Raw genomic sequence first — 19051 nt, 5'->3', positions numbered from 1 at the left:
AAATAATAGTATCTGAAGTAAAGAAACAACTGCAGAAAAGTATAGAGGAAATCAGATCAAAAATAATTTCTGAATTAAAAAATAAATGATAATTGTAATGAAAGAAGTACTAAGTGCTTCTAAAGAAGACATTATAAAAAATAGAGTAGAATATAAAAATGATGGAATCCTTGAATAAGCAATATGGAAAGAAATAGAATGCATGAAGCAGATCCAAAGTGATATACAGGAATTTAAAACCTCAATCACAAGCTGGCATAACTGTTTGAATGAAAGTAGAATAGACTTTCAGACCCTAAAGACACCATCACATCTAGTGAAAAAGTAAGAAAAGAACTCTTAAAAACAACTAGGATGCAGGAAAAAATAATTCAATACCTGCAAGATGATGCAAAGATGAACAACGTGAGACTAATAGGCATCAATGAAAAGGAAGGAGTCGATACAAATGATATAAAAAGAATATGGATGGAAGTAATAGTGGAAAACTTCCCAAATGTGGGGAAACTATCTGACATTCAGGTAACTGAAGCATATAAAATTCTAAATAACATCAACCCAATTAAAAACACACCCAGACATATAATAATCAAAATTCCAGGAATTCAGCACAGTAACAGTATACTAAAAGCTGCTAAAGAAAAGAAACAGATCATGCTTAAAGTAAAACCCATCAGGATAACGGCAGATTTCACTTCACAAACCATTAAGGCAAGAAGAGCATGGAGCAAAGTACTTCAAGTCTTGCAAGAAAACAAATTCCAACCCAGACTGATATACCCTGCAGAACTCTCTTTGAGGTATAATGGAGAAGTGAAATACTTCCATGACAAAGAACAACTTAAGAATTTCATGATGACAAAGCCAAACCTATACAGACTACTAAAAGATGTTCTAGAGAGGGAGCAAAATGACCACAACTCCATGAATGAGACTGGAAAGACCCCACGAAATAAGGCAAACAAACACAAGAGAACAAGAGGTATACAAAAGCAGTCTTTCAGTTATTCTTTTGTATACAGCAGCAAAGTATTTCCATCAGCATACCCACAAGTGGACTTCTCCTTCACCCTATGGGTCATGATTCTGTCTGGGTCTACAGGGTAGATATCAAGGAAATAGCAGTAGCTCAGTCCCACAAGTGACACCTGGCTACCAGTAAGTGTTATGAACATTATCCATGTCCATGACACTAGAATTTTGTGCGATATCCTATCCCCAAACTGTTAGAAATGCTGGTCTTTAATTTGTCATTCCAGCACTTATGTTTTATTCTTAGTAATTCTTTACTATCATGAAAACTTTTTCTTAGTTGTTTTGAAACATTTAATTTTTAATTAATTAGTATTTAATTTTCTGAATATTGCTTAATCTTAATTTTTGTTTTAAGATGTGTACTGTATATTTGACTTGCAACCTATTTAAAAGACATGGTATGATATTTTCTCCTAGTATTAAAACTTTAAAAAGTTTTAAAAAGTTGTTAGAAAATGTTGTTTATACCACTGTGGAAGCCAGTGTGAAATTTACATATAGAGATTTGAAAATATGTTTTGCTAATGCATTGTCACTCAGAAATTTACTGAACCCCTAAAGATGGGCTCGTGGGGAATGTTTGTTTGGGAAATGGTGACAACGAATTCAAAGAATTTTCTATTCAGAAAATTGAAGTATTATTCACATGCATATGATTCACCCTTTTGAAGTCTATAATCCAATGAATTTTAGTGTACTCCCTGACCAACACATGTGCGTAATTCCAGTATATTGCTATTACCCCAGAACAAAACCCTGAGTTTGTATGCGGTCACTGTCCATCTCCCCCACCACACCAGTACTAGGCTGCCTGAAATCCAGCTTCCACCTCTGTGTATTTTCCTGCTCTGGATCTTTAATAAAAATATAAATGTAATCACACAAACACACACAAAAAGATGAGCATGCTCCTCTCTCAAAGGCCTTTCTTTTTTTTTTCTCTCTCTGAATGCCCTCAGGCATGGTTTGTCTGGCTGGAGTGTTGTGGGAGTCGAACTACAACAACCTGAGGCTCACAGCTTTGTGGAAGCAGCCACTTAAAGAACTGAGCTATGGCCAGGCCCCCAGGCCTTTCTTTTTAAAAGCAGGGAGCAGTCAGGAATTGCCCAACAGTAGTTTGCAGAGCTCCTAAATCTTCCACTTTCCTTAATGTTTCCCTGCTACCTATTACCACTACTTGATATTTGTGCATGTTTCCAAAAACTACCTGAACATAGGTGTGATTTTTAAAAATCATAATATAAAAATATATTTTTCAATATTTTACCACATATTTATAGATTTAAAAGACCACATTAAATGCTCCCTAGCAACATTTGAATTCTTTCTTAGCACATAAACATACTTTCATGTCTTTATAAATTGTGCATGTGTTTCATTTTTCTATTTTGTGATTTTACTCTATATTTCCTTATAGAACTATTATTGTGTGCTGATGTAATATGCCTAGTTATTTTTAGAATAATATGCTGTAAGTATTTGATTATATTTATAATTATGGATTGCTGAAATTGCTATTGTCAACTTTTTGGATTTTCTTTCATTTTTTCCCCCATGAGTTAAGTAGGGCTACTGTAAAAATCTGTGTAATATATCAAAATGTTAAAAATCCAAATTTAAAAAGCTATCTTGGGCTGGCGAGATAGCTCAGTGGACTAAGTGCCTGTTAGGCAAGCACAGGGACCAAGGTTTGATTCCTGGTACCACATGCCACACTGGCCTCACCCCTGGTTGCACTGAGCTGGTGACTGAGTCTGAGTGTGGTGGCACATACCTGTAATCCCAGCACTAGGAAGGCTGAAAACAAGAGGATCACCATGAGTCCGAGATGCATAGTGAGACCCTGAACAAAACACACACACACACACACACACACACACACACACAGACACACTAAACTAAACTAAAAAGCTATCTTCTATTAACTCAATGAGTTGTTGTACTGGAAACACAGTAGTATTACACACTCAAAAAGCAGCCTGGTATCTATCTATCTATCTATCTATCTATCTATCTATCTATCTATCTATCTATTTTTGCAACACCTGGGATAGAACTCGAGGGCTTGCACTTGCCAGGCAGGTGCTTAAGCCACCGAACTCTATCCCCAGCCCTTAGATAATTATTTTGTAAATGCAGTTACATTGTAAGTTCATTATGTTAGTCCATCATTTTGAATGATTTATCATAAAAATACCTAATACACTTTTAGTGTGCTTTTGTCTGTTTGCAGATTTTGTTTTTCAGTTTTGGAGACTGAACCCAGGTCCTTTGCACTGAGCAATATCTCTAGTGCTTTTAAATTTCTTTTTTTTTTTTTTTCTTTTTAATTTTGAGACAGAGTCTTACTAAACCACTAAGTTGCCCAGGCTCAGCTTAAACTTTCAATCCTCCTGCTTGAGCCTCCCAGAGTGCCAGGATTACAGATCTATACCACTATGTCTGGCCCTGCAATGTCACATGATCTGGATATTTTCTGTACTTCTCTACAAATATCAGGTATCACATCTTTAATGAAATAGATCATTGTTATTATACAAATTCAGCTGTGCTGATAACGTAAATACTTCAACCTGTGTTTAAATACCACACTTTATTGTTCTAAGTCAGACAGTACCGCACATATTGTCGATATCCTGTTAATTAACCCCCAGATTCTGTAATGGTCAAACTTAATATTTTATTTTTCTTAATAAGGAAAGGTTGAATCTAAAGTCTTATTACATCCTGGTAACAAAACCCCTTTTCTGTCTCAGAATTTGGGGCTTGGTTGGTGTGGTAGTTGATACATTGTGTCAACTTGGCTGACTCCTCTGGCAGTTATGGGTGTGGGGACCCTGCCCTGCAGGCAGGCAGGCAGGACCCAACCTGGGGAGCGATTGGTACCACTCTGGGGTGTTACTGGACCAGCATTGGGGTGTGATTTGTTCCACCCTAGAGCACGATTGGGCCAGCACTGGGATGTGATTGGTTTTACTCTAGGCCCATAGGCAGCCCCAGAGTGACTCAGCACAAAAAATATGCATAAAGGAGTTGAGGAAGGCTTCCTGGCTGCCCTGCCCTGCCCCCTTGGAGAAGTCCCAGTCTTTGGAAGATCTTGATCTTCACAGCCCTCACAACTGCATCACTTTGGAGGATCTATGCAGTGTAGAAGGATGAGACAGGCTTTATGAACGCCATAGCTGCTGCTCCTTCTCTGCTCTTCATTGTTTTCTGCCTCCATGAGCTGCTGCCATTTGCTTTGGATGCAGCTGAGTACTAACTGAAACCTCCACAAACTGTGAGCTAAATAAACCTTTGTTTTCTTAATTTTAGGTATTGGGTATTCTGTCCCAGCAACAGGTAAAAAGTAACTAAGACAGTGGGTATATCCAGAGCCAGCAGGAGATGCCTGCCTTTTGGAGCTGTGGCATGTTGAGGCCTAACATAGTGGAGAGGACGGGGTTGCATATTGTAAAGAATAGTTCATAGGTGCTCCTTTGCACTCAGGAGAGCTCTTGTCTATTCACAGCATCTCAGAAACACAAACCATTTAATGGAAACAATTTCACCAACTGGGTAGCCTTACATATACCTGTTCATAACTTCTGTTATGCCCATTAGCCTCTTTAAGCAAGAGATATGTTTATAACAAAGGTGTACATAGTCTCAATCAGTGTCTCTCAAATTATTACCAGTGTAGAATCATTTTTCTTTTTCTTTTAAGAATGTCATCAACTAATACTTTACTTTTATAAAATACAATGTCTTAGTTACTTTTCTCTTGCTGGGACAACAGTCACAAGGAAAAGGTAGGAAGGATTATTTTGGTGTACAGTTTGTAGAGATTTCAGTCCCTAGTTGGCTGGCTCCAAGGCCAAGTGGCATGGCACAGGGACATCACAGAGGAGGGAGAGTTCATGGAAAGGCAACTCCCACACCCAGAACAGGCCTTCCCATCATCCACACCCAGAATGCTGAGCCAAGAAATTGACTAATTTAGTACCATATGCCTTTAGGATTGCACACCCTAGATCAAGCCAACTCTGAAAAGTCCAACTTGTGAGTATATAAAGCTTTAGGGGGACATCGAGATAAAAGCCATAATATAAAATAAAAATAATTATCAGAAAAATAGATGAAACAGATTTGACAATAAAAATAGATAGCAGAACAACCATTGTTATTCTGTTAACTATGTAAGCTATTCTTGTTTTGAAAATCTGTAACATATATATTGTACATGACCATGTTTCTATCTTTGTTTCTGCTATTTGTTTTTACTATTCAAAACTAAATTAAAATTTAAAAACAGCAAAAATTAAAAATAGATGACATGCAAGATATCAACCCTTAATTTAACAGTATTAGAGACTATTTTAATTTGTTTTTGTCCTCAAATAATGAATGTATCAGATATTAAACCAAAAGGAATAGATAATATAATTGATTTTAATGAAAAATTCAAGGCAAGGTATGTCTTTTACTACTCAAAATAACATAAAGGTAATAATGATATATTTCCATTAGATATTGTGCTAAATTAGCAGTAAATACTAATAATCAGAAGAGTCATAGCTTAAGTACCTTTGGGTAATGACTATGAACACAGTGGATTAAGGTTCTCAAATAGTTAAATCATTTATTTACACATGCACATACACAAGCACGCACACACACACACACACACACACACACACGCATGCAGAGCTGAAAACTGTCCTTATCAAACAACAATACATACCAGCACAGCAGCATAGTAATGAAATATGTAAGACATAAAAATGTCAGAATAGGACATCATGTAAGGAAATGTTATATGATGGAAGTAGAGAATAGATAGCAGGATTAAAAGAGGTTTTGGTAAAGTTGCCTCTTTCAATTGAGAAATATACATCTACATTCCTACTTCATGTCATTCAGACTTCTGATAGTTTATAGACTTACATTTAATTAAAATATGACCTTCAAGTGAAAAGTATTTTTTAAATAAGACATCATCAACACTAAGAGTAAGACAACAAAAATTTTGGGGCCTGACTACATAAATATTAAAGAGTTTCGTTCAACAAAGTCCCAGAAAAATAGACACACTAGGAGATGTGTATAAGCTAGGGGGAGATGTTAGCAAAGCTTAAAACCTATTATTTTAAAATAACTTATAATAGTTATTGGAGAAAAACAGAAAAATGGGTAATGACCATGAACACAGTGCACGTAGGAGAAACCTGATTGACTGAAGTTGAAGATTTTCCACCTCACTCACGAGTAGAAACACAAAAACTAAGGTATCTGTATCATATTATTTAGTACTTCATTTGGCAAAAATGAAAATGTTAGACAACTCTATGCTTCCCACAAGTTGAAGGAAGAAGGAGAGCACACACACTGCCAAGGAGTGGGCACAGGTGCCAGCTTCCTGGAAGGTCACTTGGCAGCTTTAGCAAGTGGTGTCTTTGTACCCTACAATGTCAAAGTCTCTTTCTGGAAACCTTCCTGAGAGAGTTTCAATAGGCCACGAGGAATCATAGAGGAAAACAGCAGCAAGAGGTTTTGGTCAGCAGATGGAATAGCATTCAGTCATCAGATGGGGTCAACGAGAGGACATAGCGTTAAGGAAAAGCAAGAAATAGAGTAAAACACTGTTATGCACAATAGGAAGAACCTGCATATACAGCTGCTACTTTTATAGATGTATATACACAAAAACGTCAAACATCTCAGAAGTGCTTCCTAAATGGTAAGAAATGGTAATAGGGGGCCAGTCAAATAGCTCAGCTGATTAAGGCACCTGCACGCAGGCGTAGGGGCCGCCAGGGGTTCGATCCCTGGGCCTGCTGTCCCGGCCCCGCCCCTGAGGGCGCTGAGACAGCAATTGAGACTGGGCGTGGTGGAGCGTGTCTGTACTCCCAGCTCTTGAAAGGCTGTAAACAGGAGAATCATTACTATGAGTCTGATCTAGACCCTGTAGACCCTTCCCTAAAATAAAAAAATAAAATAAAAGGTAATAGAAAATGAGAAATGCAGAGAAAACATAAAATAAGACAGAGGGGGCTGTCACAGGATCACATAAGAGGAGGGTGACATGAATGGAAATGAGAGAATGATTGAACAGAATCTGTGCAAAAATTTAAAAAGTTAAAATGCCCACACAAAGTGGAACAGACCAAGAAGGCACACCTAGCTCTGAGAAGATTTTCTGAAGCACAAAGAAAAAGATGTGCCTCCTAGAACAGAAAACAGAGGGAGACCCTGCCCTTAAATTGTGCGCTGCGATTCTCTCTAGACCGGTCTTCAGTCTCTTGAAGCTGTTTCCAATTTTGCAATCCCAGGGATATTTAGCCAAGCGGGGAGGGGAGTGCATGGTTTCTCTCTGCTAGGAAGAGGGTGACCAAGATTCCCAGACTGGGGTATCCTAGAAACGCTTGATTGTGTGCTTGCATGAGCAGTATTTTCCATGTTTCTGCTCAACATACTGGCAGTCGCAAGTCGTTAGCATGGCTGTCGTCCAGGGAGCCTGAAGCAGAGCTCTGCTCCAGGCGAGTGTCCAGAAGAGTGATTTGGATGCCCCGAATTTTAAGGAGGACCTGAAGGCTACTCGGACTGCCCATTCAGCCCTTGCAAGGCCAAGAGACAAGCAAGCTGAAAGTCCTGGGCTACCCTGGATCCAGGATGTGCAGATGCTTCAGAATGAGTAAGAGATCAGCACTGCCCAGGACAGCGGGTAATCCTTCCTTATGTCTGGATCAGAACAAGACAATTTTCTATTTGTGTTTTAGATCCCGTGCCACTTCCAATTGAATATGAATATGAGCTGAGTAGAACTCTCCCTGCGAGGGCTGCCCTTCGGAAAAGCCTAAAGCTGTGTTCTTTTTTTCGGCTTGGGGAAGGTTCTTCCTTTGGCAAAAAAAGCAGGTACCTGCCTAAAGTGATAGAGGCTATCAGCTGTCCCACCAACCTCAAGTCAAATGGTTTCTGATTGGCTGATAGTCCCATTTTTCTTACAAATAGTAAAAGGAAACCTACCATTTTAAGTTTCTCTATTGATAAAAGCTGCATACAAACAAAATCTCATTTAACAATTTTAATAAAACTGCTACGCAGCTCATTTCATAAGAAAGAACAGCCTCAGATAGGCAATCTGCCTTGTCCAAGGAGAAGTAGTTAGGACACCAAAGAGGGGCCAGGTCAGATCTCCAGGAGCCCGTGTAAAGCCTATGTCATCTGAATATTGCCCGAGATATCTCTTAAGATAGCAAACATAGTTTATACAGAAGATTGGCAGCAAGTCTTCCTCAAACAATGTAGTACTCTTTCTGAGAGGCTGAGACCAGAGGATCACAAGTTCCAGGCTGGTCTGGGCAACTTAGCACCGTATTTAGATCCTGTCTCATGAATGAATGAATAACTAAATAAAAGGATGGACAAAAGGCTGGTGATGTAACTCCATGTGAAGATGCTAGGTCAAATTCCAGTACCAAAACAAAAATAATCCTCATTGTTATGAATTGGTTCACAGTAGGCAGGTATGACCTCAAAAGTAGCACCCCAAGCTTGGGCTCATTTACCCACTAAGGTGAGTCAAACAGTTCCAAGCAAACTAGAGAGGCCCTGGAAGCACAAATCCCTTCCCTTCCAGTCTCCCTTGTACAGGTGGTGGAGTTCTAGGGGAAAGCCTAGGAAGCAGAGACCATGGACTCAAGGAAAGAGGCAGCAACTACCCAATAAAAAGCACTGTGGAAGGGAGATGAGTCTCCTCATGCAAACAAGCCTGCTCTCCCAACCTCTCCGAAGGAAGGGCAGGCTGTTTCCATGCCACAGTCCAGGAAGGGCTGGTAGTGCTCATATGGTGTGAATGTTCATCCTTTCTCATCATCCTAAATCCACCTGAAGACTCGCTGAGATGGGACACTTTAGTTATCCTCCTATCTCAGCCTCCTTGGTGCTGGGATTATAAGTGCGTGCCACCATGCCAGGTCTTGTTGGCTGGCTCAGGGAGCCTGGGGGCAGGGTCAGTGAGGCATATTGTGCACGGAATAGAACCCAGGTCCTGAGCTTGCCTAAGCAAGTGCTTGGACCACTGAGCTATCTCCACGATCCTAGTTCTCATCTTTAAAGAAATGTTTTAGGCTGAGGAGATAGCTCGGTAGTGTAAGCACCTGCTGGGTAACTGCAATGAACCAAGCTCCATCTGGTACCACACCCAAGCCTTGGGTGTGGTGGTGCATGCCTGTAATCCCCATGCTGTGGAGGCTGAAGCAGGAGAATCACTGTGAGTCTGAACTGCATAGTCAGACCCTGGACCAAATAAACGGTTTCGAAAAAGTTTTTTAAAAAATGTTTTTATCATCATTTTAAGGTTTTATGAAGATGAGGCAATTTATCAAAACTCTTAATATGATGTCTCAAACTAAAGAGCTTGTTTTATTAACAATATTTTGGCATAGAATCTTTTCCCATTTTTGTTCCACAATATGATACACAGGCTTTTGCAAATAATACAGACCAAATCTAATTGAGAATTGAAACCTGGTCCTTGCACCAAACCAAGTCTCAGAGTCCTTTCATGGGAAAGATTAATGTTTTAAAAATCATTCTCCTGAGTCTGTAGTTCAGGAGTATGATTCCTGCCTGGCAAGCACAAGGTCCTGAGTTCAATTTCTGGTAGCTAAATAAATAAATAAGAAATTCTGTGAGGTGATGAAGAGGTGACAGCCACTGTAAGTCTACATGAGTTCTATATCAATGCTCCACCTTGCTGTACTTATCCTAGTTAGAGGCACAGTTTTCTGGAGCAGCAGCCGCAGGCCTGAATACAAATTAATTCTCGGGGTTCCTCCTTACTACATATCTCCTCCTCTTTTAAAGACTGAGATATATTTATCCTTAGAACGTGTCTTGCTTCCGGAGCATGTGTTCCAGCAGCCCTGTCAGAGGAGGGGCTCCATGGAAACCAGGTCCACATTCAGCTCTTTGCATCCTTAAGAGGTGCTAAACGTGTGAGAGAGAGACTTGCTGTTTCCTGCTGACTACCAAGTGCAGCCCATCCTGCAGCCTAGGTCCTGGAAGGCATAGCCCCTGAGACTTTCAGTAAAGGTTCTAATCTTCCATTCTTCTGTCTTTAAAAGGCAAAAGACTTATATTATCTGAAGATAAGCCAGAATATGAGTCTTCTATTTTTAATATTCTGAGAAAAAAATTCACTTAGATGTAAGATAAACGGAAGATGCTGTGATTTTTTTTATAGGTGTTAATTATCAGTGGATAGATAATAAAGAGAAGTGTACATTGAATTTAATGTTAAACTGGTTACATGCACAGCTGGGAACTGCATAATAACCCCATCAGACGTAATAAAGTTGTTTGTATACCTCTAGCTAATTCTGGGATGTTGTATTTAGTATTAAATATTAAGAATGAAGAGGCTTCTAGCTATCTCAATTATGATATTTCTGGAGATGTAGCACTGTACTTCTACACAGCACTAATTTTTGGTACTTAGACTTGAACTCAGGGCCTCATGCTTGGGAGACAGGCACTGTGCTGCTGAGCTGTAGCCATGGTCCCACACAGCGCTTTATGCGCAAACAGGTTTTATTTATGTCATATCACTGAGTCTCCTTTCCAAGCCTGTGGTTGTCATCCTCATTTTTACAGATGAAGAAGGCCAGATGAAGACATAGGTGTGTGGCAAATTAAATCGCTGCTTAGGACTATGCAGCCAGTGTATTTATTATCCTTTGCAGAGTGACAAACTTCCCTGAAACCTAACAGCTTAAAACAACAAATATTTGTTACCTCACAACTTCTGTAAGTCAAGAATCAGGACAGTGCTCAGTAAGATGCCTCTGGTTCAGGTCCCTTGTGAGCTTACAGCCAGGCTACTGGGCAGGCCTGTCTCCAGCACTCGCAGCGCTTACAGAATCTGTGCCACAGAGGCAGTCAGACTAGGGGTCCAGCTCCTTGCTGGCTGTGGGAGAGAGACCTCCTCCAGTTCTCTAGTGGGTAGCTCACGACATGGTGGCTGGCTTCCATCAAAATGGCTGTCTTAGACACTTTCCCATCACTGGACACTGAGCACCCACTACCTAAAGGAGGATAGGCTTACTTTGGCTCATAACTCAGAGTAGGCTGGTTCCAAGGCAGGAAGGGTATGTATAGAAGAAAGCTGCTTACATCACGGCAGTTGAGAAACAGAGAGCGAAGGGAAGAACCAGGGGTGAGATAGACCTTTCCTAGTTTCACTTAGATGATCCACCTCTTCCAGCCAAACCCATGTCCAGCATCACATTCAGCAATGGTGTTCCATGATTGAATCATCTTCTGAAAGACTCACCTCTGAACACATGAGACTTTTGAGGGAACGTTCTAGATCTAAACCACAACTGTGAGTGACATACATACATGCACACAGAGATCTCAATACTGAACCACTCTCATTTTACAACTAAATCTTGTGGCTGACACATCCTCACTTCTGCTGTGCTCAGTTCATTAGAAACAGGTCATTAATGAGCTCTCATTGATGTCCTTCATGAGCACAGAACACAGGTCATGGTTTGTACCCCACCCCCCTGATTAGCAAGAGATGAGGAAAGGACTAAGGACTCCAACTGAGGTTAGTGTTCTTTCTCATGCACTGTGCTTCTGAAGTCAAGACCTAGGCATTTTTTCATTTATCTAAATTCATGGCTGAAACTATTGTTGGCAAAAAGGATGAAGAATGAACGTAAGTGATGAGAGAACTCACAGTGATTGAGTGAAGGACGGGTGAAGCCATGACCTGGCATCAAAGCTGTGCCACAGGAGAGCAGCTGGCACAGTGGGGAGCTGCGAGGAGGCGCACAGCTGGGGCCCAAGAAGCCTCGGGGAGGGAAGAGCTGACATCTGCACTGGTGAGGGGATGGACTTGGGGACCTGGTGGGGCTGAGTGAAAAGGAAAGGTTAGAAAGGCCCTTCCAGAGTCCACAGGAGGCAGGAGCATGACAGTGTCTCCCATTCAGTAATGTGCAAGTGCAGCTGTTGGGTGCTGGGTAGCTCATCTCTATGTAAGTTAAGTGGTGCATGGGGATTCTCAACCCTGGTCATGAGAAAGGCACCTAGACAGATTTCTAAAATGCCTATATCCTAAGTTAAATTAATGAAAGAAAACAATCTCTGGTGTGGGTCCTGGGGTGTTGTAATATTTTAAACCATTCTAAGTGACTCCAAGCTGTTGTCAGGGTGAAAACTATCAAGCTTGAACTTGAAAAGGCCTTGTAGCTGATAACATTTATATTTTCTTCTTGAAAACATCAAAGGCCACAACTCATGATTAGTAGTTAGAAATGACATTTTACCCAATACAGTCTGGAACATGGAGTAGAAGGGGAAAAAGTAGAAAACTAGAGAAAGTGTTGTTTCTCTCGTTTGTTTGAAAACTGAGAAAGTTCCAAAACAATGAAAAGAAGAAGGTGATTAGTAGAGTCAGATATTGAAAAATGAATCATGCATAGTTACGATTAGTGGCTTTTTTCAATTGACAGATACCAGACACTTTATTAAAGCAGTAAGTGTGAGAACATCTCTAATTTAAATAAAGCATCCATTATTGCACGTATTAATCCATCTACAGAGAGAGGAGTCCAGAGATAGTACACAGGGCTGAGTAGGATTCACACCTGAGCTAGAGGAGGATCAACACCCAGGAAGATGCCAGTGCAGCCACCTACAAAACTTCATCTGCTTTCCAGTAGGGCATTATGTACAGACAACTGATAGCAACTGCTCTCTATTGTAAAGGATTTTCTTCAAGTTCTCCCCATAGCAAATGAACAAGGTAGAGATTATTATCTTTTTTAAAAGAAAGAGGAGGAGGCCATAGGGGAGGTGAACCAGAGGGAAGGATCTGTCCTAGAAATCATATCTCAGAAGTGGAAGGCCGTGATTCAAGCTGATTCCCAAGACTGGGTTTTGAGCTCGTGGTGAATATGATTTCTATCACTCCCCAGAAGCCAGCCCGAGTCTTTTCTCAGTGTGTGTCTTAGGCTTTCATTTCCTCACTCACCAAAATACCTTTAGTGAAGGTATTTTCTCTAAATAAACTATAGCCTTCGTTGTCTGCAACTTGGTGAGTTTATGACTAATTACTTCTCCAACTTGTCAAGATTATTCAGAAGTTTAATTCCATTCTGCAAAGTGTTAGTCATGCCTTATAACTCAGGATTAACTCAAGTGAGAAATACATTCTCAGCAACAATCTTTCTTTTTTTTTATTTTTTTTTAACAATCTTTCAAACTGTGACTGAAGTTACCTGTGTACTGAGTGACCACAGCACCACCTCGAGCGTGATCATGGTGCGTCTGCCTTACCCTACCATGGCCCCTGGAGATAGTGTTTTCCAAGCCTGTTAGCAAATTCCCTGCGGCACAGAGCCATGTGTCTTGCTGATGATAAGATAGGCTACATTGATTACTAATTTTGTCTACAGAGCAGTCCATCTATCTACCTCGGAATATTAAATCAGCATAGATAGAATGGTTTGGGAGCTGGTTTGTTATTATAAGCAGCTGTGGTTGCTTATGAGTTAGGAAATTTATCATCTCATTTTCTGCAGGATCTTTCCAGAAAACCAGGTTGCAGTGATTGATCTGTCATGCCCATGAAATCTTTCTTTACTTTCCTTTGTGTTTTTACATCTTTTTCTTCTTATTATATTTGCTGCTTACTTTTGATCCATCCCTCTGTATTTCTCTTGTGCAAGAGATTTAGCTACTGTAGCCCTGGAGCCACACTCGGGGATAAAATGGCACAGAGTTAGAGAATACTGGATCTCTGATAGCCACCTAACCTCAAGCTTCTGCAACCAATACCATCTATGCACATGTCTGTTCAACATTCCAGAGGGTAAGCAAGCAGGCACAAAATCCAGCAGAATTTCAAGTTAGTATAATTTGCTTTATGACCCCAAGCCCCCCAGTGATCAGTGACTTGCTCTTTTGTGCTCAGTGACTGATGGCCTTCTGTTCCATGAGAGATGATTATGGGTCAGTATCTAGGTCTAGTACTGAACGGGAAGATGTTGGCAGGAGGAGTGTTGGTGACTGTGTAAGTACTGTGCCCATTAGCTTAACATACAATAACTCAACTTAATTGTCATGTAAGTCCTGCCAGGTAGCTATTATAAACAGTCCTGTCCCTTAAGAGTGGAATCTGAGCCCCAAAGAGGCTGAATAATATGTTCCAGGTTACACAGTGAGGTAACAACAATCCCAAATTCCAATCTAGTTTTTGCTTTTGAGCTACAAAGCTGGGAACTCTTAACAGTTCAGCTCTTCTATCTGCCAAATGTTTAAGTAAGCAATAGCAATCTCCTCTTGATTCATCCACTTAACACATAGCCAAGTCTTGCTACTACATGTACAGGCTTGGGTTTTAAAAGTGAATAGCATTTCATGTGTTCTTAAATTGCTCCAAATTTTCTCCAGGAAGAGTACAAAACCAATCTTGTTCCACAAAGGTAGGAGGTCCAAGAAAGGATTTTGGGGAGAGAAGCTGGCTCAGTTCACCACCCTGGGACTGGTTTGAGCAGGAGCAGGGAGGAGCTCCCTAAGAAAGGTAGGACTCAGCACTGAACCACCTTGGCAGAGGGGAGGGTAATGGGGCCACCTACCTTGGGAGTTAGAAAGCAGTTATTTTTTTATTTTAAAAATGAATTTCTGAAGCCCAAGAGCAGGTCACAGTGAGAGAGGGAATTTCTGTGAGCCGAAGATATGAGGAAATTTTACCCAGCTCTTCTTCACCATGGACATCTGTCTAGAGCCCATGGGAAAGCCAGAGGCAGGGCTGGGCACAGCCTCCTTGAAGGCGCAGCACAGCTGCAGGTAAAGCATGAAGCATTATCTAAGGAACGAAAGTCACCTGTGCAAGGGTCACTCACCTTGTCACGTTGGTCCAAAATAAAGACACGGTAAGTCTATGAGAAACCAAAGCAAAACAAAATAAACAACAATAATAATAGAAGCCTCCATAATTCTATCCCTATCAGAAATGGATGAAAATAGCCCTAAGCCAGATTATTAGATGTGTCTCAGTGTGGGGATCAAAGGTAAAGGCTCACCCTAAAGCATAATGCATAGCCACGGCTGAAACCAGGCCTGCAGGTACCAGGTAAGAAGCAGCAGCAGTCTAACCTGTGTGAAGTGCGGGAGAGGGGTCCACTCAGATGGGCACACACACAGAGAAAACAAAGGGTATGGGTGGAACAGGGGCTTCAAGGAAGCCTTTAGGCAGGACCTTCCCCAACAATGGCCATGCAAGGGAAAGCTGAAGTTGATGGTGCACTGGGAAGACCAGAGAAACAGCAGAAGCTGAGCCCTTCTGTGGGCAGCTCTGCAGAGTTTTGGAGCTGAGTATGGCCTTTTGGCCACTACTGATGAGGTAAGCATTAGCTGAACTGAGGCAAGTGGCCCAGGCCTTTCATTGCTGTCTGACTAGTCAGTGGGCTGCAAGAACAAAATGTTGAGCCAAACCTTTCTTCCGTCCAGGGCAATGGCTGGGAAGGGGCTCAGCTGTGAGCCATCAGCAGCCCACGGCTCCAGCCTCTGGGGAGAAGGCCACTTCCTTCCCATGGCCAGACCTGTACAGTGCATTACAGAATCCAGTGCCCTGCACGGGAAGCTCATCATCCAGTAAGGCCTGCTGCCACTTTCTCTGCCTTTGGCCATGTGCATCGCACCCGGAAGCCCGGGCCCTGCTCTGCCTTTATTCTCCAGTAGGCTCATTATATCACACTAAAGTACAAAACAGCTACTACCTTATAGGTGTTTAGTGCCTGTAAATAAACCCCTGAACTAATGTCAATTAGATATATAAAAGATTATTTCACCTGATTGAGAAAATGGCCAGACAATTTGGCTTTCCAGTGAGCTGATTAGTTTTTGGAAAACTAACAACATCCAAATTCATCACATATTTGATGAAAGTTAGGAAAGGGCATAATTCTTCTAAAAAATGAAATAAAAAGTCAGTGTGATGCTAGAAGTGGAGATGAGAAAATTAGCAATGCCTGCCCAAGACAATAAGCTTGGGAGGGTGCCATGTTACAGTAATATATTAGTTGTAATGATTAAATGGGTGGCTGGGGTTTGCTGTAGTTGTCCTAGGGAACTCCAGAATTCACAGGGATCAGGATTTTGAGATTGGATAAGACAGAAGGTGCAGATTATCTTGCTCCACAGAATGGAAGACTAAGGTTTGGCACAGGCAGAGACTTCTGTAAGCCATATACTGATGTTTTTAACAATGACACTACAAGACTGAGATTGAGAGAACTCAGCTTCCCTAAGGTCACTCACCATTGGACGGTAGCATTGGGGCCAGCCTACCTGACCCCTTCCCAGGCTTGTGGCACCATACCACACCTGGGTGCCTTAGTACATGGCCTTGAAGGCCACATTTGAGGATTGGGCCATGACACTGGCTTGTGGACATGCTTGTGAGTCGCGCTTTGGGATTCAGGGACATAGCTGTGCATGAATTTAACCTCATGTGCAGGCCGCTGTGCAAAACTACACAGCTTAGTGGCTGTGATTAACCTTCAGTGGGAAGCGGGCCAGTGAGGGGAAGTGGAGGAGCTTGGCTCTGGCTCACAGGGGCCACAGGTACAACCTCAGCTGGAAAGAAGGTATCAGGATGGCCTAGTGGTCTAAGGTGCCAGACTCAAGCTCTGCTTCCCACGCTGGGGATTCTGGAAAGAGAAGCTTCTCATTGGCAGTGGGCACTGGTGTCTTTTGTTTGTTCATCTTTCAAGAGCCATGTGAGAGTGTGATAGTAAGATAGCAGGATGGGGGGCCAGGGGACAGCAGTTTCCCAGGCAGACAGCAGTGTAATCGAAACCTCAGTCTCAAAATTCTCTAGGTGTGCTTCAGCTACGTTATTAATCTAGCTATGCCACAGCTTACTGCTTGGGAGGTCAGCAATGTTCTGGTCATTTTCACAGCAGTATAAAAATGACTGAATGAGAATATATGTGTACAGTGCCAGTGCCAGAGCCAGCACTGGAAAAACAGCTTTATCTCTTAGCAAAATCTTAGCTCCAATTTTTGGCCTGCCCCTCTGCAGAAGTATTCAGAAAGCTGCTGCCCTGAGGGTGGCACATGATCCAGGGCGGCCCTGGCTGGTTTGGTGTTCCCAGCACCAGCCAGACCTTACCTTTATTGCTCTACAGGAAGGAACAGGGGACGGTTCTGGACCATTGGCTGGTGAAAGGTGCTTTCCACCAGGCTAACCACAAAGAATGAGGCAGTGAGTCCAGGAACTGCTGGAGGGAGGCTACTCCGCAGGGAACTCACAGGCTGGATTTGCAGAGTCCCAGAGAGACTGAGGAGCACAGGGAGAGAGTAACGTCCTTCTCAAGGTCACAGGCAGGCCTTAGATTTCTCTGTGTCTCCCCACCTGTGCAGGGAGCACAATCAGGCCACAGCAGCACCCAGCCCTGCCAGTTGGCCTAGTGTTCTGCCAGATGAGCGGAAGGCCCACATGTCCATAGCTGTAGCAAAGCAGGAGCTTTAGAGTTCCAGACCAGGTAGAGTCTACAGGGCACCAGGACTCAGAACCTTTCGCTTTCCTTGAATTTGTAATTAATATGGTGAGCTATTTTCTCTTGGCAGCATCCTTAACTGAGCGTCCTCTCACAGCACAGCACAAGCTACATGGTACGGGGCACCAGAGCACATAAGCAGGGTGAGAAAACTGCTCCAATGTGTGCCATCTGAATGATGTCAAGCTCCCAAGATGTCAGCCTGCATAACAACATTACTAATAGACACCTCATGCAAGCAAATGGCTATATGGTGAGGTGCTAACTAATGGTATATCATGCGCAATTGTCACTAGTGTAGTTGGTATAATAGATATATTAGCAACATAGCCACAAGGCAAGCAAAGATGATGAAACACAACAGCTTCAAGGCTAGAAAGAAACACAGCATGCAGCATTATGGAGAACAAACTTCAGAACGCATATATGGGACAGATGGCCATACTGTGGCTGTCCTGTTACCGATAAAAGTCACTCAGCTGTAAGGGGCCTCAGCTTTAGAACTGCAATTTAATGAGAAGAATTTTATACTTAGTTATCATATGGCTCAGGGGTGTTGGTGATAATTTCATTCATTCCACAAATATTTTTACTGCCTACCATGTGCAAAAGTTTTCAAAATAAAATAACTGACACATTCAGGCTTGTGTGGTGCATGTAATTTTTGGTCAACTAATTGCAGTTATATGAGATAAACTGACGGAGGCATTTTCTCCTGTGCAGTTTCCTCTTTCCTGTTCCAGGCTCCCCCTGCTCCCCACATCCCAGGTCTGTCAGCCTGTAGACCTGTCCTGGGTTGCTCAGGTTCTCTCCCTCTTTCTGATTCAAATCAAAATCTAGCCCGTCCACATCTTGTCTTCACTTGGTTTCCTCAGTGAAACACAGGAAACAGAACTCTGCTGGGAGAAACGGAACCAGGATGCCGTGTGTCATGTTCATCCTGAGTTGTCACACTGAAATATGAACCATTCTCCAAATAGTTGTGGTATAAAAGCAACACTGGGCGCTCAACACCTTGGCCCAAGGAATTTCAACTATTAAGATTTCAAGTACTAACGCAGGATGATACTTCTGCTTCTTATTCTGACGCTTTCCCCTTAAAAGATGGGAGAAAAGCAGAGAATAATGTCCAGGAAGAACAATGGAAGAACAATGGGTCAAATGATGACTTGCTCAAGGGAAATACAGAAATGAGAGATTTTAAACAAACACAAGGTAAGGGATTTGGAAAGTGCTAAGACATCTGGTATTTCTCACTCCAAATGGAGATTTTTGTTACTTTAGGATTATGAGATTATCCTGACATTCTTCCCCTCTTTTCAGATTGCTTGTGTTAGTTGGTATGTTGGAGTAGAATTTTTTTTTGACAGTGGTAGTGTACTGGGGATTGAACCCAGGCTCTTTGGACTGAACTATATACACACCCACTTTCCCAGTTCATTTTTCTGTTTGAGTTT

General features: G+C 41.9%; 1 long non-coding RNA gene across 2 annotated transcripts in view; it reads right to left on the bottom strand.

Annotated features, from left to right (window-relative positions):
* The window catches only part of LOC111813976, a 62727-nt gene that overhangs the window by 23161 nt on the left and 20515 nt on the right, over nucleotides 1-19051 (bottom strand). Inside the window, exon 3 of one of the 2 annotated variants that reach the window (XR_002819079.1) lies at nucleotides 11798-11940. The exons of the other annotated variant lie outside the window; for it this stretch is intronic. This is a non-coding gene — a long non-coding RNA (uncharacterized LOC111813976). The remainder of the gene's footprint in view (nucleotides 1-11797; nucleotides 11941-19051) is intronic. 2 annotated transcript variants of the gene reach the window in all.

The sequence above is a fragment of the Octodon degus genome, unplaced genomic scaffold, assembly GCF_000260255.1.
Source record: "Octodon degus isolate 3935 unplaced genomic scaffold, OctDeg1.0 scaffold00250, whole genome shotgun sequence".
In the NCBI taxonomy this organism is placed as follows: Eukaryota; Metazoa; Chordata; class Mammalia; order Rodentia; family Octodontidae; genus Octodon; species Octodon degus.
The sequence above is the reverse complement of the archived record's forward strand: the minus strand, read 5'-3'. Positions and strand labels throughout refer to the sequence as shown.